Source organism: Papio anubis, chromosome 4 (genome assembly GCF_008728515.1).
Source record: "Papio anubis isolate 15944 chromosome 4, Panubis1.0, whole genome shotgun sequence".
Taxonomy (NCBI): Eukaryota; Metazoa; Chordata; class Mammalia; order Primates; family Cercopithecidae; genus Papio; species Papio anubis.
Genome location: NC_044979.1, coordinates 98,493,211 through 98,508,650, shown reverse-complemented (window position 1 = coordinate 98,508,650; position 15,440 = coordinate 98,493,211). Strand labels below are relative to the sequence as shown.

Sequence of the window (15,440 nt, the reverse complement as noted above, 5' to 3'; positions counted from 1 at the left end):
TGGAACAGATTCCGCCTCACGGGCCCTGGGAAGGAACCAACCCTGCCAATAGCTAGATTTCTGACTCCCAGCCTCCAGAACTGTGAGAGAATAAGCATCTGTTGTTTAAGCCCCCGAGTCTGTGCTACTTTGCTACAGCAGCCTCAGGAAGCTAACACTCCCAGCCATGCCCTAGACCCCCTGAGTGCCAGAGCTGTGGCTGCCCTGGGTGGAGGGGGTGCCTCTCTCCCTGTAGAGCCACTCTGGGAGAAGTTATCAAAGTGGTACTGCCATGGAACCCAATAATGCACTGTACCTTTCAGTTAGAGTTGCTCTTGGCGTTTCTGTTCACAGCCATTTTCTGTTCTCAGGATGCAGACACAAGCCCATGGGCACTGGGCCAGAACCCATCCCCGAGTTCAGCACCACAAAGGATGACCCAGACTTTCTTACCGGGTCAGGCTTATCCTGACTCCATCTCCCCCACTCTCTGGTCCCCTCATCTTCCAGTTAATCAATCCCCAAGTCATACTGCTCTTGCCTCTTACATGGCTTTTGAACCTGGCCCCATCATAGCTTAAGCCCTTATCACCTCTTGCCTGGATAACCACAATAGCCCTTAACTGAGTTTTTTGTCTCCAGGCTTGCATCCCCTCAGCCTCCTCCTGAAACACTAAATTGCAGTGACTTATTTGGTACAAGTTCTATGAGGAGGGGGTTTGTGTCTGATTTTGATCATGTATCCCTGGTATCCAGCACATAATAGATGCTCAGTTAATATTTAATGAAGGAAGGGATGAAGGAAGGAAAGGAACTTAGGCTCAAACAGGGTGCTGATATTTGTGTTGGAAAGGAGCTGCTTGGTTTATTTGCGGTTGTTGCTGCTTCTTAGTAATAAAGAGCACACTTGGTTCCACAAGTGTATGTGGCTAGTATGGAGGCAGAGGGGATGGACAAAGAGAAGCAGGAGAAAAGGAAGAAGGGAAGGAAGGATACCTGAATTCCAGTTATATGTCTGGCACTTACTTTAGCTGGGACTGCACATACCACTTAAGCCCTGAGATTCTTAGTTTCTGCATCCATTAAAATGGGAAGGATAATATCTGTCCTTCACATTTCACTGTGTTGTCATATCACCCTAATAAGACAATTTCTATTAAATTACTTTGAAACTCCTAAACAATGTAAGGTGTTATTAATCAGTGGTTGTCTAGGTATGGACTATTGGGCAAACAGGCAGTTACTCTCATAGAGAAACACAAATGAGAATCCAATGAATGTGAATTTCCATTCCTGATTACACACATCACCGGAAGTTCATTAGCTCTGGTTACTTTCTTAGCTTAATACATGTAATGTATGCACCAACACATGTAGGATGAACCACATGAAACTGATCATATTCATTCAACCACAGCAATTTTAAGTTGATGTGTCCATATAGCCAGTGCATTGGTAAGCATCATCACTGAGCCCAGAGACTTTTTCATTCTGGAGTCCATGGCTTCTGGGTCCATGAACCTTCTCATGAACATTTGCCGATGTGTTACTTTTCTGTAAACTAGCTCGTAGCTTTTACCTAATTGTTTAAAGTGTTCATAATCCAACAAAGCCAGGAGCAACTGACCCAGCCCTGCTTCTTACTGCTTCCAGAAACTCTTCTTATAATAATTCTGACACCCCACGCCAGGGAGGTCACTGCTTTCTGAGACAGTCCTTTCCATGGATGTATAGGTTCACTTGTTCCAAAATTCTTCCCTCTTCGGAGCCAAAAGAGCAAACACAGCAAACCTCATCTCTCCACACAGCAAACTGTCTCCTTCCCGCAATTTTCACTGTTTTTCCCTGAAGCACAGAGGAAGTCAGAAATAGTATCCTCTTGTCCACAGACTGTTCCTTGATATTATGCACAAGCCTGGGTCTCCTCCTTTCTGAGTCAAATATCTCTAATTTCCTCCACCATTCCCCCTGTGATCTGTCTCCAAAATTTTCAACTCCCAGGTTGTCCCCCACAAACCAACTTCTCATTGGTCAGTGTTACTGTGAAGTGTGGGTTTGCATTCCCTGACATAAACTACAAGGCTACTTTGCCTGACTTTTTTCATTGATCTCAGTTGAATATATATACACACACACACACACACACACACACACACCAAAGGCAATCAAGTAAATTTCTTAAAAACTGCTCAAATAAGGTCAAATGCATTTTCAAATGGAATGATACAGCTTTCTACACAGAGGGCTCACCCAGATCCAAGCCAGAAAAGAGGCATGCAGTGTTACATACCTAGCTTTTAGCTACCCTGGATACTCCTATGCGTCAAAATCACATCACGCACATACCAATGTCATCTCTCTACATTATCCCAAAGTGCAAAAGTCCTGTTTAGATTTTTGACCTTCCCATTATGACAGTAAAGTGGAAGCATCTCCAAAATCTCACAAATCACCACTAAAGAACTTACCTAACCAAATACCACCTGCTCCCCCAAAACCTACGGAAATAAAATATTTTAAAATATGGTATATGTATACCATGAAATACTACTCAGCCACAAAAAAGAATGAAATCATGTCTTTTGTAGCACCTTGGATGGAACTGGAGGCCATTATCCTAAGTGAAGTAACTCAGGAATGGAAAACCAAATTTCTGGATGTTCTCACTTATGAGTGGAAGCTATGGGGTATGCAAAGGCAGACAGAGTGGTATAATGGACATTGGAGACTCAGAAGGGGGAAAGGTGGGAAAGGGTGAAGAACAGGAATCACCTATTGGGTACAATGTACAGTATTCCAGTGACAGAGGTACTAAAAGCCCAGACTTTACTGCTACATAAGTCATCCATGTAACCAAAACCACTTGTACCCCTAAAACTATTGAAATAAAAATCAGTGAATGCAAATTTAAAAAACAAAACAATACAAAAATTAAAGTGGATGCATCTAGCTTGAAACAAATGGTCTATACATCCTATTTTCCCCCATCTGGGGAATGGGTACAAGCAAACATTTTCCCGATTTCTTATAACTGTGGTAAAATATATATAACATAAAACTTGCCACTCTAATCTTTTTTTTTTTTTTTTTTTTTGAGATGGAGTCTTGCTGCGAAGCCCAGGCTAGAGTGCAGTGGTGCGATCTCAGCTCACTGCAGCCTCTGCCTCCTGTGTTCAAGCGATTCTCCTGTCCCAGCCTCCTGAGTAGCTGGGACTACAGGCGTGTGCCACCATGCCCAGCTAATTTTTTGTATTTTTAGTAGAGACGGGGTTTCACCATATTGGCCAGGCTGGTCTTGAACTCCTGAACTCAAGTGATCCTCCTGCCTTGGCCTCCCAAAGTGCTAGGATTACAGGCATGAGCCACCATGCCCGGCCTCACCGTAACCATTTTTAAGTGTATAGTTCAGTAGTGTTAAGTATACTCACACTGTTGTACAACCAATCTCCAAAACCCCCTATGTTTTTTAACAAGCATTAAATAACTACAACTATGTGAAGGAATATAAGACTTCTAAATAGATCTCCTAAAATATCTTCTAAACGTTAAATAAAGATAAAGCAGCCACATGATTTACTCTTAAGCCTTCCTTTTAAAGATACAACCACGTTTGTGCTTTAAAAAAAAGGAAAAAAGAAAGAAAGCACATTTCCTGGAAAGGATAAAAATGAACTTTAGGTTAAAGACTCAACCTGTCTGTCTTAAGAATGTCCCTTCCAAAGGGCATGTTAAGTAATTATACGTACTCTTTTTCTCCCTGATTTTTGTAAGCACTTCCAAAGCACATGAAAAAAAAAAAAAATTGTACTTTGCTCATGCTGCCTCCATCCAATCAGCAGACATTACTGTTTTGTTTTGGTTTTTTAGTGTTTTGAATGGTTTGGAGATCAGCACGGGTGTTTAGCAAAAAGTACAATTCCAAATTACATGCTGCTGCATGGTGCCAAAACACTGCACCCTCATCTTTGATGACGTCAACACAGCACAGCCCTAAGAATGGCGGTGGTTAGTCATCCGATTTTGCAAAACTGGAAGACAAAATTGTAAACAATGTGTGCTTAGACAGGCCTTCTTAGAAAAAAGGAGTGTCTTAAATATGGTTTCAATTTTTTTAATTTCACTATATCTTTTAATCAACAATATGTATCTGAGTCAATGTTACAAATAGATACTTGTCCAATAGGAGTTACAGTTTGTCCATGGGCTTCCTAAAAAAGATGATAAGTACATTTGCAAGTATATGCCCTACTAACATTGTGGCCCAGGTTTCTATGTATACACATATTTATTTTCATATAAGCATAAACACCATAAGCATGTATATGTATAAATATTAAAATTGCTTTAAATTTAGCATGATGCTTGGAGGAAAGAAGCCAAAATAATGGCTCCCTGGCACTGGTCAAAAATTGCACTATTAATCAATATCTCACCCATCAAAGACACAGAAATGCAGACAGAGACTGCAAATGGCCAAGCCCAACCTATTATCATTATTAGGAGAAAACAAAAACCAAATACTCAAACACAGATGGCTCCAGACCAAGTGTGAAGACAGTACATTGGCACGACAAGGGCTAAAGTGTTTTATAAAAGATAATTTAGGAGCTAGGGCTAGAGTCTATCTTGCTCAATAAATGAATACGTACAGGCCTTTGCTTTCAATCCCCAAAACAGATGAGTAACTTACATCATTAATCTCATTGTCTCTCCACACAATCCTTTTAACAGTCAATCACAAAGTAGCCTGAGAGAAAGTTTCCCTGGATACTACCAAAAACACAGGTTTGCAACAGATGTCTCTATGCAACTTTTAAAACAGATTCCATGTTAAGAAGTTAATATATCCTTGTGTATTTACTAATCAATCCAGGTACATGTAGCCTGAAGCTGGGAAGTAAGAGGTATTAGCAAGGAAACCATTTAACTGCAAAGAATGCATGGGAAAGCATCAGAAAGAATGGTATTTATAAATACAAAGACAAGTGCAATAGTACAAGCAATTGGAAAATCCCTGCTTGGAAGCCACCCAAAGCAGTGCTTCTATCTGGCATATCTGGAATACATGGCACTAATAAATGTGAGCTCTTTTCTCCTACTGACCACCCACCTAATCAATGAGCAGGATGCCTAGCCTTGGCAATCTCTTAGTTTTCCCATCTATAAAGTGGGGATTAGAGCTATGTGTTAATAAACGAAGGCTAACATTCTTCCAATGAATGACATTACAGAAAACACAAATATCACCACGAAATGTAGAAAAACATGTAATTTTACATTTAAAACTAGTTTATAGTCATGCTTTAAAGGCGATATGGTCGAATAGACATGTATTTGGAAATAGATGGCTCTGCAGGGGATAAGGAGAGTGAGGGTCAGAGTGAAATGACTCATGAATTTGGGGATGCAGAGGCTCTCGCAGCATGAAGTCACAAGGGACTGACACCAAGGTCTCTCCTCCCCTCCACAAACAATTCTGTTTGTAGACTTCGCAAGAAGATGCGTGAGGAGTTTGGAAATTATTTTTTATTTTATACTTTTTGCATCCTTTAGTGAATGCACAGACTGGTGTATTATTAAAAACAGGTATATTAAAATAAAGCATTCTGATGTGCATTGAAAAATATTGATTCTTCTAATGTTTTAAAAGGTAATAAATAAAAATGAATACCTTAAGTCTAGGAGGTTATAACTAACATCTTGACATGAGCAATTCTGGTCTAGACAATAACACAAGCTTGTTAAAAAGCTTGGAGGGAAGAAAATTCTGGGGGATCCAGATGTCTCAACTGGAGTAAAAATCTCCCTCCCCAAACAACTAAAGGCATGTATCTGGGGCAAAAGAGTAAGCTGGCAAAATACTGTAACTGAAATGTGAGGATCCTGACCTTTTCCAAAACAGAGAGTTTCTACGAGGCTACGTGTAAATCAAATCCTAAATTAAGATTTCTAGGGAAGCAGACCACTTAAAACACCCACATTTGAAAGTTACACAAAACAGAGCTCATTTGTGGTGCAAAGAATTATTGTCTAAGTTATTCATTCTGTATATTTTAATCTTTATCAGTTATATTTTCCTAAATGTGTGTTGCAGGATACGGCAAGCTTGTAACAACCGCTTGCTGCCCTTGAACTCTGAATGAACGCTTTACTGCAATCCCTTTCCTTAAATAGAATCATAGAATATTAGGGTAGAAGATTCCTCAGAGATCAGTTAGAACTGTGGTTCTCAACCTCTGCTACACATTGGAAACACTTGTGGAGCTTTTAAAAGAGACAGAGGCCCAGGCCTTCACCCCAAACCAATTAAAGCAGAATGTCAGAGTGGAAGGGTATCGGTGTGTTTTAATAAGTTCCACAGGTGGTACTATTGGGCTGCCAGGATCGTAAACCACTGATTTACCCTGTGTTGTCTGATACCATAGTCACTGACCACACATGGATATTTAGCACTTGACATGTGGCTAGTCCAAATTGAGATACGCTGTAGTTGTGAAATACACACTGGATTTCAAAGATTTCATATCAAAGAGAGAGAAAGAGAGAGAGAGAGAGAGAGAGAATGTAAAGTAGTACATTAACATTTTTATACGGATTATATGTTTAAATGATAATATTTTGGATATCTCAGGTTAAATCAAAGTGTTCTTAAAATGATTTCACCTGTTTCTTTTTAACCATTTTAATGCGGTCACTAAAACATTTAAAATGGCGTATGTGGCTCACATTTGTGGCTCTCACTACTGGACAGTGCTGGGTGAGCCCAACATTCTCATCACAAATGAAGAAACTGAGGCAGAGATGCATAATAGCTCAAGGCAGCTCTCTGGGCATTGCGTGCCTCCTGCAGTCTCAGGCTTCTCATTGTTGCAGAGTCACGAATGGACAAAGCTTGTTATGCCATCAGTCGAATTTCAACTCTTCTTTCTCCCTTTTGTTTTCCTAATTGTTTCTTCTAAGATTTGACATAAAAATCTATTTTCCTTACGGAAAAATATCCCTGCTCTACTGTGTACACATTTGTGACTTGTTACTGCAGGATTATTCATCAAGGCAGAGTAGTTGAAATGGATGTTAAAAAATGAATCTAGGGAAACACTAGCAGAAGGAAAATGCAGAGAATAGACAGAGAAAACATTTTGTCATGTTGTAGTTTAGAAGATGACCCTGGAGGCCCCCAGCATTCTGACAGTCACCTTCGACACAGGATCATTCCCTGATATGATTGTAGAAGCTTGAGCCTATAATATTGTTTTTCCTCCTAGGAGTCAGTGTTTTTCTGCACAATGTTGTCATTGCAGTGAGGCAAATCAGACCCTCCGTAATGGTGCACCACACCATAGCCAGATACCCTGGCGGAAACGGACTTTATCCCAATGCCTTCTACTCTCTGATGCATGAATTAATACGTGGCCAGTCAGAAGCCAACTTACTTAAAGAAGAAAATCTTGTTTTGTTAAAGTGAAATGGTCCTACCAGATCTGGCAAATAGAGATTACACCTATTTCTTCCAGTAGTCAGCTAACTCAAACAAAAACAAAGATTTTTTTGTTGCATGTATTTTCCCCCTTGGGAAGCCAACAGAGAGAGGACTGCATAAAACTGGCTGAAATGTGCTATATTTGAGAAATCATGCCTGCAACACAGGAGCTCCTCAGTGTAATAAAAGAATAAAAAGAGACCTGAATTCTGATATAAAACCTCATGCAAACAGCTGGAGAGGAAACCTGTGGGTGAGGCCAAACAACACATACAGTAGATGCATTCAAGATTTCTATTTAGACATTGTTATTCCCCATCTTAAATACAGCACAGCCTAAATATCATCTTAAATCAAATGCGTGGTGCTCTAGAGCCCTCTGTGTTGCATGCATGAATTTTTTTAGTTATGATTGGTCAAGTTTTGCCAGTCAAACCTCAAAGAACATACTTCCAGACTCAATTCACTTCTCACCACCTCCAAACACACTCATATATATCCACCTGGAAAGATAATGTATTACAGACAGATCCTAGGCAAAAGTACACCTTCTAGAGTGAAAATATCACCCATTTCTCTATTTGACAAAAAAGGTTATTTATTTTAACTTTAAATAATATTTCAGATCCTGTCCTCATAGATGGTAAAGAAAAGACAGGAAGTAGAGAAAGTCACTGCCTTATTCTTGAGACAGTCTTGCGGACCATTTTTACTCTGCCTGGTTTTTACCCTCAGATGAAATCTGGATGGTGTGGTTTTACAGAGTATGTCTAATAACAATGATGATAAAAGGAGAATTTAAGTTAAAATTAATTAAGGAGGCCCAAATTAGAAAAAATAACATTGCAGATATTATATAAGAATAAATGAAACTACAGCTTTTATGATTAAGGTATTCATTCCAAAGATCTGAAAAAATTTGTCTTTGAAAGATTAGTCATCAAAAGGTTTGAAAAGAGCAAAGGATACAAAGTCATGGGTTATGCCCCATTTCTGACAAGGGCATCTATGGCAGGAGCACCCGACCTGGAGGCAGGGACCAGGCTTCTCAGCCTGGTTTGGCTCTCTCTAGCTCTGGGCCTTGGGTGAGCCAGCGGTCTCTTCTGTAAAATGAAAAAGTTGGTCTATCAATCTGAGGCTCTCCCCTAGCCCTACCGTCCCCATAAAGGCATAAGCGTTTGTATCTCACCATCAGAATCTCTAGGCCTAAAGGAACTCCCTCTAAAATCAGTTCTAGTCAAACGCCAGCCTGGTAGTTTTCAATACTTGTTAAGGATTGAAATCCTAAAATCCTTTTAGGGTTAAGATCAGAAATGTGACCTTAAGGAAATAGAAGAAAGCAGCTGAAATACATATTTTTAAAGTGATAAACTGATTCTGATCTATTTCTCTGGGGGCAGAGGGAAAGGCAATACAGTGAACTTGGAAAAAATAAATATTGAAATGTCAATATAATATCTTACACATTCAAGAATTTATCCTAAACTTTATCTTTTACTGGGAAAGTCCCAGAGTCCTCAATAAGAGCTTCAAAAATTTTAGTTGGGTTTCTGGAAGAATGCTATTACTATCTGGAAATTTCTAAAAGGCCTCTCTCTTTAAAAAAAAAAAAAAATCCTATGTTAAATTTACGATTTGTCCAACAATGGAATACTAATGGATACTCAAAAAACACTAATTGCTCATTTTTTCCTAATTACAAAATGTAATAATTCTTTAGTGAAAACATTAAACATGATGTCATTTTTAAAGTGCCAGACTTTCTATTTAAAGCATTGCCACAAAGTAGATAGCTTACTTAGTTTACAAATAGCAACACAAAACGTGTCTTCTGTGTCTTTAAGTCTGTTTAGCATATCTGAAAGTGCTTCTTCCTCACACTTAGATATTTAAGGCAACTGCCCCCCAGTTTATTACCTTATCTCAATTGTTTAATTTTCTTAAATAGAATTCAGAGAAATAGTCATAGATTTAAATTTTTAAACACTACTAAAGCATTGGTTGATTCCCATAATATAGCTGGTAGTCAAAGTGGACAAGATAATGAATTGACTGAGATCACTGTTTCATCTTCATCCAAGAAAGCTGCCTCTAAAAAAAGACCTTAAATTGCTGTAGAAATCCAATTTGTAAGAAGCATATAGATGGGAAACACCAGCCAGGATCACATTAATTTTGTGACTACCGACATTGCTTTGAAGTGAAGAAGAAGAAGAAGAAGAAGGAGGAGGAGGAGGAGGAGGAGGAGAAGAAGAAGAAGAAAAAAGAAAAGATGACAAAAATAATAAGTTCACTCAAATCTCAATTTTAATCCAACAACACAACCAGAAGAAAACAAACTACAAATACAAAGTTCACATCTTAGTGATCTAGTGAACATGACACCCCCACAAAATAATTTTTAGTTTGGTAATAAGTAAACTCCAATGACAAGAAAATATTCTAGGATTGTGATACCTCATTGCTAAAAAGTAGATTATAGTAAGAAATTGGGAGTCTCGGAACTTGCCATCATGGAAACTCCATGATTGATTGGTTTTGAACGTGTAGGTGTGGGAAACTGACAAATCATTGTAACAAAAATATTCAACTTACTAGAATTGAAAATCTATGCAGGAAAAGTCTCTCTGACAAACTACCATTCATTTAGCCACCTACTCAAATAAAAGCTGCGACATAACAGAGATCTAGAAATAAAGGCATGGTTTCCAATTTTTTATTGGAATGTTCCAATAAACTATCTTCTCAGGTATAAACTATATGAGGTTGTGACTGACTACTGATTGACAGGCAATTTATGGGCACCAGCAATTTACATAAAAAATAGTGGGCTTGGAGATATTTTCAAATATGTTTACTATGAGTGAAGTTGAAAAATAAAAACCACTATAATCAGTAAGGATTTAAAAATAAGAGATCTATATAAAATGCTATAAGCAAAGGAAAATGAGAAACATTTCTGGGGAGACACAAGTGAGTTTTTTTATTATAAGTTTTAAAACTAAAGTAATAGCTGATATTCAACCAATAGCATCATCCTTTGGGGGCATACACATCTAGGTTTGAATGCAGAAAACTGTTTTGTTTTGTTTTGTTTAATTTTTAGGTTTCTTTCTCAAGAACTTTCTTATTAAAACTTAAATATTTATTGAAGTGATCCATGAAACCTCATAGAAAGGGGAATTCATGCTTGACACATTACTTAACATGCTTCATAGCTTCCCCACTGCAGTTCATATGCTCCTGAATATATTTTACCCGGGAAATAATAGTCTTATTCACAAACACACACAACCTTCCACATAAAATGCTACAAGTCCCAGGAAACTGACAAAAGCAACATTAAAATTTTGTGCAAAATCAGAGCTCCATATCTGAATTCCATCTATGAAAACACAACATTGGTTCTATTTAACTAAGTGCAAAGTTTTCCCTCTGCTTAATAAGCATAATAAACATCATCCTTACCATTATCTGTAGAATAAAAGCAGCAACGTGTTGCTTCCTGCAGTCACCAAATCAAGGTTTTTCTTCCTTTCTTTCTACTAACTTCTGTTTCACCAGCAAGATTAGGAAGAAAATAAGTCTTGAGTATTTGCCTCAGTATTTCAGACCAGAAGACTGTGAAACTAGCTCTTAGTAAAAAGAACAGGTCTGGTATTTTACAATTACTTCTGCAACCCAGAGGTACCTCCTAGACTCTGGTACCTCCCTCGTTCTCTAAGTTTCTTTTAGTAATGAGACTAATTTTTCCAGTAGCCTTGAACTCCCTAGATTTAACTGACATGGAAAATGTGACTAAAAATTTGTAGAACTGTCTAGCCTCCAACCCTACACAGAATCAACTTTGTTGTAAATGTTGAAGAACACCTCGCAAGCAGCTACATGCTCAGTTTCTACTCCTGCGCTACGCAGCAGAGAACACCAAATAACAGTGCGCCATCTAGTTAGCAAGCTGCAATCTCCATGCTAGAAGGGGGGACACTTTCAAACCCTGGGAGTTAAGAACTTGTCAGGGTTCAGCTGCTCTAAAGGTCCAATTGTTTATTTAAATAAAAAAAAATATCGCTACTGAGATAATCCACATCTAGTGGATATGGGAAAATTTAGGTTATAATGGCACTACAAACTTTTACATCTAACTTTGATTTACAAGATAAAAGCAAGTTTTAAATTAAAAGGGCTTTCTGTTAATAGAGCTTATTATTCTGAAGACGGGAAAGATTTTCTTCGAAAGTTGTCCCTGGGTGCATGCCTATTATCTTTGCTTTTCCCCTTCCACTAATGAGCATTTATCTAAAGAGCCTGTTAATCCTCTGATGTGTGCTTCTGGTCAGAGGTAACAGTTTGAATAAAACCACTAATCACTGATCACTAAATCACTGATCATTAATCACACTTTCCAGTGCCCATGACTGGGCCATTTTTTTTTTTCCTTTAAGTCTATGCATCACAAACAAGAAGTTCAACATTTTCGATGCACACATATTGTGTGGAGGTTACACTATTTCATCTCTAGATGTGAATAAATACTAAATCCTGCCACAAACTTGGGGAAGTATGTCAATTAGACCCCAGACAGGAGTTTCACAAATGTCTACCCTACAGCATGGCTTTCACTTTGAAGAAAGTAGATCTAATTATAAGAAAACATGTGTTCTTCAAGAAATTCCTCATATTGGCAATATAAATATTTCTTTATTTAGTTTTCACCAACTCCAAATCAGGGACCACTCCAATTCCCTCTCCCGCTCTATCCAAAACTCTGTTAATACTTTTATAATTTAATTTCTGCACATTTCCCTCCCCCACCCCCCCGCCAAGGGTTCTTTTTACTTTGATCCCTTGCAACAAGTCATACACAGGGTCTTTATTTCAACTGCCAGATACAGAGGTTCTGACTAAATTCAATGACTTACGTATTGAACTTCCTCTTTCAACATAGAAACTTAAGGTTAAAAGCTAGAAACTAACGCACACACCAATTTATTGTATGGAAGTTTAGGTTCAACAACTCATATTCCCTTACTTTGGAAATGAAACGTTTAGTCTTGATCCCTTCAGCTAAACCTGATTTTGTCAGCATCCTGGCTTCTTCGTCTTCCCTCTTCTGCTAAAGGGCAGGCACTACGTAAAGTGAAGTACTTTGTTTGCAGTGGGTGTATTGCCTTCCTAAGTCACCACCACGAGGACAGAGTATTATCATAACGCTTGGAAACAGTTCCTGATTTGCCTTTTCTATCAGGACTAAGCATTTTCGCTCTAGAGGAGAAGGCTTGCTGGTGCCTTTCTTAAATAATACAAAAGGGCAGATTGCGCGCTGATCAGGTACAGTGGTCCCCTCAGACCCCAGAAGCTTTTACCCACACTCCAGGGACTGTGCTCGCTCCAGGGAAAGCTGTAAAAGGCGGGGCCGGGGCTAGAGTGATAACGGTGTAGACGGGGGAGTGGTGGAGAGGGAGGGGTTGGGAAGAGAGGGCAATAAAGATGCCTAGGGAGGGGGCGATTGCACGAGTGTGTTGTGAGGAGGGAAGGGGGATGCACAGCAGAGTTGCTTTGTCAGCATTCTAAGCTCCTGAACCCTTGAGGAGCTCAAGCCGTTAATCAAACACTTACTGGCCTGCAGAATGACGTAATGGACCTGTATCCAGCCTTTATTCCTTGACACATGTCAGAGAAGGAGGGAAAAATAAAAATCAAACACATTCTGCAGACTGACAACGAAACACAAGTAGCCCGCTCCAGACCCCGGCCTTGAACAAGCATCAAGTGGGGGCGGCACCGGTCCAGGGAAAGTTGGGGACGGGGATGAGAGTGTGGACAAGGTCTGGGGCTTTATCTACTAGACGTCCCTTAAAAACAACTCTATGGCAAAGAAGTGGATGCAGCTGCTGAGAGAAAACATCTCCTTGGTTCCTTCCTTCGCATCTTGCCCCTCTAAGAACTTCACGAAAAGTTCAAGTGGTTCTGCCGAGAATCTGCCGCAGGGGGAGACTCCGCCGCCGGGTCCTGGGAATTGCCTGGGCGCCGCCAAGGCTCGAGTCGGAGCTGTCATTTGGGGCAGCGGCCGGGAAGAGGTAACGATGCCAGCGAGAAAGCAGCGGAGGCAGGAGGCGGCCGGAGGAGTGGACGGGAGCGGACGGAGCCTCGCCGCTCTCCAGCCCGGAGCGCCTGGAGCGAAAGCCAAGCGCCCTCCAAGGGCGACCTCCCCTCCCCGGGCGCGCGCCAACCCACTGCAGCCAGCAGCCCCACGGGAGAAGTGGCAGCGGCAGCTCCGCACCGGGGAGAGCGAGCCCCCTGAGCGCGCGCCCACCCGCCCCCTAGGTGACCCGGAGTCCTCGCCGCGCCCGCTGGAAGTTTGCAAACTTTCTCCGGGGGTTCCGCCGCCACGCTGGGAAGCTGGGGACGCGGGGGGAAGTTCCTGGCTCGCCGTCTCCGCTGCCGCTTGACCGCACTTCTGGAGGACTCCGCACCTTGCCAGGTCTCTGGAGGCAAACACACACCCCCGATTCATAACTGGTCCCCGCGTCAGGGGACTCGCGCGCTCCCACACACGCACGCACGCCGGGCGGACTCGGCGCCGGCTCCACGTTAGCATCCCTCCAGGCGCGCGGCGCGGCGGCCACCGAGCGCTCCGGCACTCACGCGGCGCGGGGTCTCTAGGGTGGCCTCAGGACACAGCCGAATTCCACAGTCTACCAGCACTCGGGGCCGGACTTCCCTCTGGTCCGCCAAAATGTTTACAAACACAGATCACCCTCCAGAAAAAAATGCATCGCATCTTCCCTACTCCTTGCCCTGTGACCTGCCCACTGGACCAAGTAACCTCGCGGCTGCTGCCGAGAACCAACCCCTGCAAACAAGTACGCTCCCGAGATGGCTCCCGCGGCAAGTGCAACAAAAGTGGCTAAATGCAAAAGCCCCAGAAGTGGCCGAGCCGTATTTTTAGGAACTTACCAAACAAGTGTGGAGAAGGCAAGAGCGGAGCCCGGGTGAAGGGACCACGTTGGACTGAGCAAAGATTACAATACATTCTATTTAGAGTGCATTACATCACCCCCCCGGTGACGTCACGTGGGATTCCTGAACTTCTAAATCATTGCGGTCCGCTGGGGAGGGACAGAGCGAGGGGCGGGGCCGGCGCGTCGAGGGGGCAGGCCCCACCCCGGCCCCGCCCAGACCCCGCCCCGCCCGCGCGGACCCTGGTGCACCCGCCGGGGAGCGGCAGCGGCGGGGGCGACTGCGCAAGCAACAGCTTGCAGAGCCCAGCGCCGTGTGACACGGCTCCCTGACATTAGTGGTGTGAGTCAGCTTGGAAACAATCCTTATGGTTTCAGACAGGACCACGGAGGAGGCGCGGGCGTGGGCTGTTCTGCGGGGAGGGCCTGATGGGGTTTGAAAGGTGTAGGGATGGGGGTTAGGGGAGAGGTGGGGAGGGGGATGCTGAAGGATGTGGGAAGAGGCTTTGCAAACAGAAATGCAGGACGCTCCTCCCTCCCCCACCGAGGATGTCCAGCTCCTTTTTGCTTGCGACAGTCATGACCTCATTTCAGTGTTCCCTGCATCCTGGCTTCTCAGAGCACTCACTTGTCACCCCTTCTTCACCGCCCCCCATCTCACCTCCTCCAGGAGAATAACTTCCTTATGGTGCACACTCTCATGAAATACACAGCCCCCACCCTTCGCGGGACCCCTGCTTCGTGCGTCTGAGAAGCTGTAGGGAAGAGTTGCTCCTAAGGCGAAAGGTGAATCACAGCTAGAGCCAAGTGATGAGCCTGATTTAGACACGGCGTCAGAGCTGAAAGGGCCCTTGGCTGTCACTTCCAGAGCCTCTTCGGTAACTGGCCCAAGCTCACGGGCTGGGAAGCGGCAGAGCCAGGGCCAGACTGCAGGATCCGGGCGCCTGGTCTGCAGCGAGAGGAGCCTGGCGTCTCCAGCATCCGGCCGTCACCATCACTGTCACCATTCCCCTGCTGAATTT

General features: G+C 42.3%; 1 protein-coding gene across 4 annotated transcripts in view; it reads right to left on the bottom strand.

The window, feature by feature from the left end:
* The window catches only part of CREB5 (cAMP responsive element binding protein 5), a 415,931-nt gene extending 401,447 nt beyond the window's left edge, over positions 1-14,484 (bottom strand). For 3 of the 4 annotated variants that reach the window (XM_017956829.3, XM_021935938.2, XM_017956826.3), the window contains exon 1: positions 14,417-14,484. The gene's annotated coding sequence lies outside the window, so the exon portion shown is untranslated. The remainder of the gene's footprint in view (positions 1-14,416) is intronic. The other variant, XM_017956828.3, reaches the window with a different exon arrangement.
* Positions 14,485-15,440: the final 956 nt, after the last annotated feature.